The following is a 9,056-nucleotide window of genomic DNA, read 5'->3' on the forward strand; positions in this document are numbered from 1 at the left end:
TGCTCTCCAGGGGTGTAAAGGGGACTGAAAGCTGCCTTAAACAGGCAGCAGTGGTTTGGTGGTTTTTTTTTCCTAGGATGGGGATTGGCATAGTGCTGGAAGAAACAGTTTTATACCATCTGCTTCCCCCTCTGGTTCAGAGGAGAGGCAAAGGACAAGAATGCCATGCACCACTCTTGGCAGCATGATTTACAGCAGACCAATTTAAACTCCTGCCAGTAAAGCATTTATACTGCTAGATCATCATGTCTTCTATCATCATGTACATGACTACGTCTGTGATCACATGGATGCATTAAGGTAAAGGTATGCATCCATAGGTTCACATGTTTGTGTTCCAAGTGTTTTTAATTCTTGTGGGGGTTGAATAACACCATTTTACTATGATTATTTATGGGTTGGTTGGGTTTTTTTTTCCTTGATTCCCTTGTTAGCTCTTTTTAAATACTGCAGAATTTCTCAGTGGCATTAACTCCACAGCTTTTGCAACTTGCACATAGTCTTTGGCTAGCCTTCAACCATACAGAGATGGATTAAAAGGACTTTAAAAATCACCTGTCTGTCTCTCAGTCTTGTTTAAAACTCTGTCTCATGAGGCATTTGTAACTGAGTCTCCATCCCAGACTAGATCTGTTCCTTCCTTCATGAAAGACTTTCCCCACCATGACCATAAGCCTACGGGAAACGCATACATTGCAAGTACCCCCCAGCTCACCTACACCATATAAATGGGACTGACACATGCGTGTAATGCACACATCAAGATGAGCTATGAGTATAATCCATTGCCACTGTCATAAAGTAGTCACCAATAATCTCAATGTCTTCAACAAGTTCTTCCTTAAAGACAGCTTCAAAGTTGGTTAGCTCTTCAGACTCCAGAAAGAGAAGTCTGGGTTTATAACTCTGTTTTTATAGGTGCAGCTCTCAGCCCTGTGGGACCAATGCGATTCCACTACCTTGGATTCACTCATTCATGAGCTGATGTCCCACAAGTTCAGAACTCGATGGTAGGAAAGGAAGCAAAAAACCACCGCAAGCTGGACTTGTTACATCAAGAGCAGGAAACCAGCTCTACATTTTGCAATCAGAGCTCATCTCGCCCCTACAAGCTTCTGTGGAGACTTCCACAGCAAAACCCACCAGCAGGACAAAGGCAGGAGGCATTTCCTGCACCAAGGGGATCAGCATCTGCACGACACTGAGGACTGCAGTTGGGAAATGACATGTTCCTACCTGACAAAGTAATTTTGGGTGCTACCTGAGTCAACCTCATTAGCAAAGTTTAATTGGAGAGGCACATGAACAACCCCAGCAGAAGAGAAAATCTATTGTTTGAGAGCGAATCTCAAAGTCATGTTGCGTCTCACTAGCTGCCAGGAGAGCACAAGGCAGGTTAGGACAGGAGGCTTTCCAGGGGGGCAGAGGACGCTGTTTGCGGTGCAAGTAGCCTCTTGCAGCTAGACTTGTCAAAGCCGTATTCCTGCGCCACAGACCTTGACCGCTGCACCCGAGCCAGAACAAAAATGGACTTCCCGTGGTGAAAATATTATAGCCTCGGCAGGAGAGGACCTTGTCTGGAGGTTGGTATGAGTCCATCGTAAGGGGCTTTTGTGTGTGGGCACATACGTGTGTGTGTATGTAAGCGGGTGTGTGCATTAACAGTATGCTGTCAGGGACTGATTTTCAATGATGCAAGTCTCCTCTAACTGATAACACTCTAAATAACAGGTGAGTGACTCCTGGCAAGAAGGAGATTGTCTGACCTCATTGTTTGCCTTTTTCCCCCCTCTTTGTTCTTCACAAATAAAGGTTTTTTAATAAACTGAAAGGTCCTCCGCTCCTGCCTGATGATAAAATGAAAGGAACCAGTGAGGTATGGTACAACGTGGCAGCAAAAAAAGAGAAGCTCATCAGAAAATAACAAAGGTGCAAGTTAAAGATAAGGCAGCTGTCAGAGATTAATCCTGCTGGCCTGATTGTTTTCTTTAATACCAAGGCCTGCAATAGCAAGCGATAAGTTTGCTGAGTAATTTGGTTTTTGGTGAGGAAATAAAATTCAGGTAGGCCTCATAATTGATTTCCTTTTCTTTAGTTTTCTAAACATTAAACAAAAAAAAAGAAAAGAAAAACCCACCTCTGCTTTGACTACACTTTCCTTTTTTCAAATTTGCTCCAAGGCTGTGAGCTTCCCCCCAAGCTGGGTCTGCGGGAAGATAACTCAGAGGGCAAATGCACCCTCTCCTTCTCCAGCATCCTCCTGGGAATACTTTTGTTTCATCCTAAACACTAACTGCAGCCCTTGAACATGATTAATTCTGCCTGATGTTGGCTTCATTTTACTGTCTGAAAGTAGGCAAAACATGAGGTGGTGGAAAAAGCAAACTTCAAAAGAAAGTTGGTGCTGCCTGTCACCCGTGGGTTATGGTGGTACTCAGCCATGGCATTGGTCACTGCCTGTGGAGGGAGCAGTGCAGAAGGACAGCACGGTCCTCATCAGGCTGGAGAAAAATGATTTCTGTCAAGCCACGGAGGCCATCTGAGGGGTGGCCAGCTGGGGCACACCCTCAGCTCACTGCAGCAGCACGTCGGGGCTCCCGTGTGGTCCCTGCCCCTGCATGTGGAATGGGAAGAGCAGAGAGTAGGAGGGATTATCTACCACATCATGCTGGTGAAAACCCACTCCCCACCCAAACTTTCCTCATTTGGGGGTGCACGCAGGCAGCTGTGGGGAGCCTGGGCACTCCACAAGCAGCAGCTATGGGAGGAAGCAAGAGAGAAAAGAATTTGAGGGAGGAAAGCCTTTCCAAATCAGGGAGTCTGTAGCTATGAGGCAGAGCTGCTCTCAAGTGAGAAGATGATCCTGAGAGAGAGAGAGAGGCAGCATGAGTGTAAGTGTGCATGCATGTGTGTGTGCGTGCACGTGTGTGTGTGGGGTGCGTGCGCACAGGAGGCAGCAGCAGCAGAGCCTTATTTATTGTGACAAAATGAACAGCCCCCAGGATGCTCATCCAGCAGCTAATTTCTCATCTTATCTATTATGTGAATGAGATGGGAAAACAGTTTCCTGTTTTTCACAGATATCGCTAACATGAAAGATACAGAATGAATTCCCTTGAAAGCCATGCAGTCAGATCCAGCCACAGACTCATTTGTTTCAATGGAAGGAATTAATGCAGTCAGGGCTGCCCATTGATGGGAAACAAGTCTATAAAGCTCTCTATAGAAGCAAATGTGCTGCCACCACCTCCAAAACGGATGAAGAGCTTGGCGGACACTATCTCCCTGTCCACTGATAGCACACGTGCAGATGCACGCTTGTGCACCACACAAGCACGCACATTTAAACCTTGTCGTTTCCCTTATTCAAAAAAGGTATTTCCAGTGTTGCAATGTGGCACCGGAGCTACATGAAAGGGGCAATCTGTACCATGGGGTTACCCCTACCGAAGGAAACCTTTGCCTCTAGGGCTCTTCTAAGGGTCTTACACCAAGTGTAAGGGTAAGAAGTGATGGACGTGCTGAACCACCAGTCCCCAGCACTCAGAGTTTAGGGTCAGGCTTTGGAAAAAGTCCTGCTTTAGGGGCAAACAAAGGGGCCGGGCAAGTTATACTAAAGCCAGGCTGTCATGAAAGAAGGCCCTACATCTCTTTTAAAGCATAGGCTCACAGGAAAGCCTATTAAAAAAACCCTGTCTGAGTATGTCCACAGGCAGTCAGCGGCCATGACCTTGCTGCAGCTACAGCTATGCAGGTGTGTCACGGAGCGGCAAGTGCAATACCGTGTTAACACTTTTCAGGCCATTTCTGCCTATTTTATGTTAGTTTTCACCTCTTTACTTTTCCCAGCAGAGGGAGCACCGGGGCTTGGATGAAAAGAAGGGGAGCCGGCACCAGCCTCATGGCAGAGATCAGGCAAAACCCGGTAAGCCTGGCAATACCCTCACCGCAGTGTCCCCTTCCCTGAAAACAGGTCCCGTAGCCGTGGCACCCACCCCACAGCCGGGTGCTGTCAGCGGCGCGGGGGGACTCTGCGGCGCAGCTGGCGAGACGCCGAGCTGACCCACACCGCCCGTGGGGTGGGAACCGCAGCCTCACAGGCGTGGGAAGAGGAGACGGAGACAGAAGAGGAGCCGGGAGAAGCGTGCATCTGCATGTGCTGGCATTGTGGCCGTGGCAAGCACGCTGCTGGGGACGGGCTGCCTGTGTGGGGTGGGCTCCCCGGGGGCTGCTGCTCCTCTTGTGGCTCTTGCTCACAACACATGGGACCTTACCACCAGAAAAGCCACGTCCCGCAACCTCCGCTCCCCTCGCGCAGACAGGCCAAAGCTCTGAAAGACAGCGCCTCTTAAAAGGCCTCGTAACAGGTTTTCTTTTGCTTCCTTTTCCTCCTTCAAAGGCACGAATGGGAGTAAGGGGAAGGGGAGGACTCAGCCTCCTTGGGGACAGGACACCTTCTCAAAGGGCAGTCCCTTCTCAAAGGGCAGTCCCGTCCCAGCCCCCGGTCGGAGGGAGAACAGGGCTGGACATGAAGTGCCGCTTTTGACCGCATCAGGGTAGGATATGCACAGCCGCATCGCACCACGCACAGATACGCTTCTCTCAGCTACAGGCAACAGGCCGTGATCTCTGCTCCCAGTGTCCCCCCCTGCTTCCCTCCTTTTAAAATTTGGGCTCTTGTCCCTACTGCTTTTTTATTACTGGCCCTAGAGGCAGTGGGAGATTTCTGCCCTCCCTCGGCTGAAAGCACATCTTACGCTGTGCAGGCTTCAGTGCATCTTCTGACTTGCTATAGCTGGGGGAAGAGGGAAGGGTGCCTGCCCCCTGCAACGAGATTAGGGTTTTCCCACCGGCCAAGTGATGTACGTCCCTGCCTGCTGCCTTTTCACTGCTAGCGGCTGATGAATCCAGATGATGCCTGGTGTCAGAGGCTGGGTGGCAGTGGGTAAACAACCTGCAAGAAAGGGGAGCAAGAAGGAGAAGTGGGAAGGGGAGAAAGAGATAGCTGAAGAAGGCTAAAAGAAATGAGAAGAGACAACTCTAGGACTTCAGTACACTAAAAAGAGATGCTTCAGTTACACTGCAGCAAAGCACTAGTGTAGGAGAAATGAAAATAAATTCAGCCTACAGTCCTAATGAAGTAAATTCCAGAGTGGGCTGAGACCTTAACTGATATAAATGAGTGTCATTATCTTCACTCTGCTATTCTGCTCAGCACAGGGCAAGGAGTGCAGAGAAAGGAGGGGACAACCAGGGGTGTGACAGGGTGAAGTACAGCCCTGCGACCCTGCTGTTGTCCCATGACAAGGAGACTCACGCAAAGGACCAGCAACAGTGCTCTGTGTGAGCCACGCAGGCCATCTGCAAGGCTCAGCCATCCCAGGGTTTGCCCCAGCTCTCGGTCCAGCCAGGAGAAGGGTTTCTGGATGTCAGGCTGGCAGGAGGAGTGGTGGCTCTCCAGAGGGACAGGGTGCGAGCAGCTTTGCATTGTTTCCCTGTGCATCCTGCCAGGCCACCGGCAGCATCAGCTGCCCTCCGGGAAGGTTTGCTTGGCCTCAGCCATCTTCCTCTCCACAGCAGTGCCTGTTCGGGCTGTTGGGGTCAGCCCTTGCCACCCTGGAGTCTGGACTGAGCACTGGGAGGTAAGAAACAGCAGGTACAAAACAAAGCGCTTCTCACCTGCCCGGGACGGCTTATTGCTTACCCCCAGGGTAAGTGAGGTAGGCACGATTTTGATGCTTCCTGCTGTTATACAAAAAAAAATGAAGCTATGCATTGGTGCGAAGCAGAGCAGCACATCTGCTCAGCAAAGTGGGTCCCTGGGAACAAACCTCCCCCTCATCCCACTAGCGGGACACAGACTCTTCAGTGCAGCCAGCGAGCGGTTTAAGCTGCCGTTGCGCCTGCGCCTGGCCCAGCCGGGCTCACCTGGGAGGCCACCTCTCCCCACCAGCCATCCATCTCCTCCTGACAGCAGTGCCTGGCCACTCTCCCACAGACCTGTGATTTATGTGGCGTGGAACTCGCCACCACCAGAAATTAAAATGACCTCAAGATTCGCCATATTCAACATTAAACCTAGATGCTTGCTGCCCTGTCTCCTAACCTTGTCTTCTTCTGACCCCTCCTTCAGCTCTTTCCGTGCTCCTCTCAGAGGAGTGATGAAAGGGACGTGGCAATATGGCAGGAGCCCTCTCTTCATCCTCTCCATCACCATATGTACATGTTAATACCTTATATCATATTTAATATCGACATCATGGCTTGGCTCAGGCAGGTATGACATGTAAGTAGGCAGCGACTTACAGTTTCTGAGCGTTTACCCCTAATGAGAAGAGCTGGAGCCCAGATCGGTCCGAGAAAATAAAGACACAATATGATAAATTTATTGTGGCCTTAAATCAAACTCTAAACAGGATTTTGCCTTTAACATTTCTCTAAGACCCAGGCAAAAGCCTCTCATCCAGAGTCGACAGAGACATGTACCTCACATAAGCGGCTCTGCTGCAGGTCAGGGTAGTGGCGACAGAATTTTAGAGTGAATTTCTAATGAAAAACTGAAGGCTTTACCCAATTTAGTCTTTTTAGTAATGATCTCAATAAAAGTCCCATTAAAAAGATACTGAAATGAAATAAAAATTAGTTAGGCATTTTCATCCCAGAACATGTTGGCATTTTGAGGTCAGATTTTGCAGTTTTGAAATGAAATTTGAGAATCTAATGTCAAAATGTTTTAGGTGGTTCATTTCAGTTTTTGTACTATTTGTATTACTTACCAATTACATCAGGATAGTTCTGATAACTGACATCAAGGAATACGATACAATTGTAATAATTAGCTCCCAAATTAAACAAATCACCAAGTGAACTAGTTCTGAAATGCTACAAGGCAAATTTCCAAACATGAAATTTCAGAGAAAATATTTAAACAAACATATTTCTGGTTCAAACAGGGTAGAAATAACACACCCAGTGAACTGAAAATTCAGTTTCAGCCATCTGTGGTGAAGGCTTGCATCTGAGCACTACTCTCAAGCAGGCAGCGTGCTCGCTTCTCTCTGAGGATGCAGGCCAGCACACACTGGGGAAGGAGGTCCTCGGTGTGCCCTCTCCCAGTCTGGTCTGTGTGGCTGTAGGAGAGGGAAAGGGGTGAAGGAAGATGGATAAGAGCTCTAGCAATCCACTTGTTAAAAAAAAAAAAATTAAAAAAATCAGTGTTTCATCCCACTTCAGCATGCAGGACCTCAGTGTGCACCGGCTTTTTGCATTCCAGAAACCCAATCCAGATGCTCATTTTCACCATCATGCCGCAGCAAATGACTCATCTTCAACCTCAGCCAGACCTGGGGACAAGGGCTAGGCCAGAGTTCACATGAGGTTTTGTTTATCTTCATTTTTCTCAGCGAGGCTGGACGAAAGAGAGAGTTGGATTTGGTTGGCGGGGGTTTTTTTAAATTCACAATTTGTGTAGCTGTAATGGGTTTCCTCGATTGCTTCTGTACTGGATTTGCATGGCAAGGTTTTGGTAGCAGGGGGGCTACAGGGGTGGCTTCTGTGAGAAGCTGCTAGAAGCTTCCCCTATGTCCGATAGAGCCAATGCCAGCCGGCTCCAAGATGGACCCACCGCTGGCCAAGGCTGAGCCCATCAGCAACAGTGGTAGCACCTCTGGGATAACGTATTTAAGAAGGGGGAAAAAAACTGCTGCGGGACAGCAGCCAGGAGAGAGGAGTGAGAATACGTGAGAGAAACAACTCTGCAGACACCCAGGTCAGAGCAGAAGGAGGGGAGGAGGAGCAGAGATTCCCCTGCAGCCCGTGGTGAAGACCATGGTGAGGCAGGCTGTCCCCCTGCAGCCCGTGGAGGTCCACGGTGGAGCAGATATCCACCTGCAGCCCGTGGAGGACCCCACGCTGGGAGCAGGTGGATGCCCAAAGGAGGCTGTGACCCCGTGGGAAGCCCGCGCTGGAGCAGGCTCCTGGCAGGACCTTTGTACCCGTGGAGAGAGGAGCCCACGCTGGAGCAGGTTTGCTGGCATGACTTGTGACCCCATGGGGGACCCACGCTGGAGCAGTCTGTTCCTTAAGGACTGCACCCCGTGGAAAGGACCCACATTGGAGCAGTTCATGAAGAACTGCAGCCCATGGGAAGAACTCACATTGGAGAAGTTCATGGAGAACTGTCTGCCGTGGGAGGGACCTCATGCTGGAGCAGGGGAAGAGTGTGGGGTCCTCCCCCTGAGGAGGAAGGAGCGGCAGAGACAACGTGTGCTGAACTGACCGCAACCCCCATTCCCCGTCCCCCTGCACCGCTCAGGGGGAAGAGGTAGAGAAATCGGGAGTGAAGTTAAGCCCGGGAACAAAGGAGGGGTGGGGGGAAGGTGTTTTAAGATTTAGTTTTTATTTCTGATAACCCTACTCTGATTTGATTGGTAATAAATTAAATTAATTTCCCCAAGTTGAGTCTGTTTTGCCTGTGACGGTAGTTGCTGAGTGATCTCCCTGTCCTTATCTCGACTCATGAGCCTTTTGTTATATTTTCTCCCCCCTGTCCAGCTGAGGAAGGGAGTGATGGTGCAGCTTTGGTGGGCACCTGGTGTCCAGCCAGGGTCAACCCACTACAGCTTCACAGCTATGTTAGTAAGATTTAGACGAGCACAGTGAAATTTAACTCAAACTACCATATCAAATAAACTAATCTTGCCCTGAAAAACCTTTTTCTTTGTCCTGCTCTGAGAAAAAGCCATCCACAATAACATGGTGGAGGTGTATGATCCAAAGGGGTTATGATAAAGGTGCCAAACCCTTCTTGACAGTAAGTACGCCTTGCATCAGGACCACATCTCGCAGGTGCAGTGGTACCTCCTCCTTTTCAAAAGCTCTGCTTTTGCTCTCAGAACGCACACCTCCTTAGCACGTGTGCTAAGCGCTATGAGGCACGTTTCACAAGCAATTTGCTGTAAGTGCTTGCACAAATCAGGTTTACCAGCACTTTCTGGAGCAGTTAACAGACTTTAGAGAAAAGCCTTGCAAGGTCCAGGGTAGCTGGTATCAGATGT

This window comes from Ciconia boyciana, chromosome 2 (genome assembly GCF_034638445.1).
Source record: "Ciconia boyciana chromosome 2, ASM3463844v1, whole genome shotgun sequence".
Classification (NCBI taxonomy): domain Eukaryota; kingdom Metazoa; phylum Chordata; class Aves; order Ciconiiformes; family Ciconiidae; genus Ciconia; species Ciconia boyciana.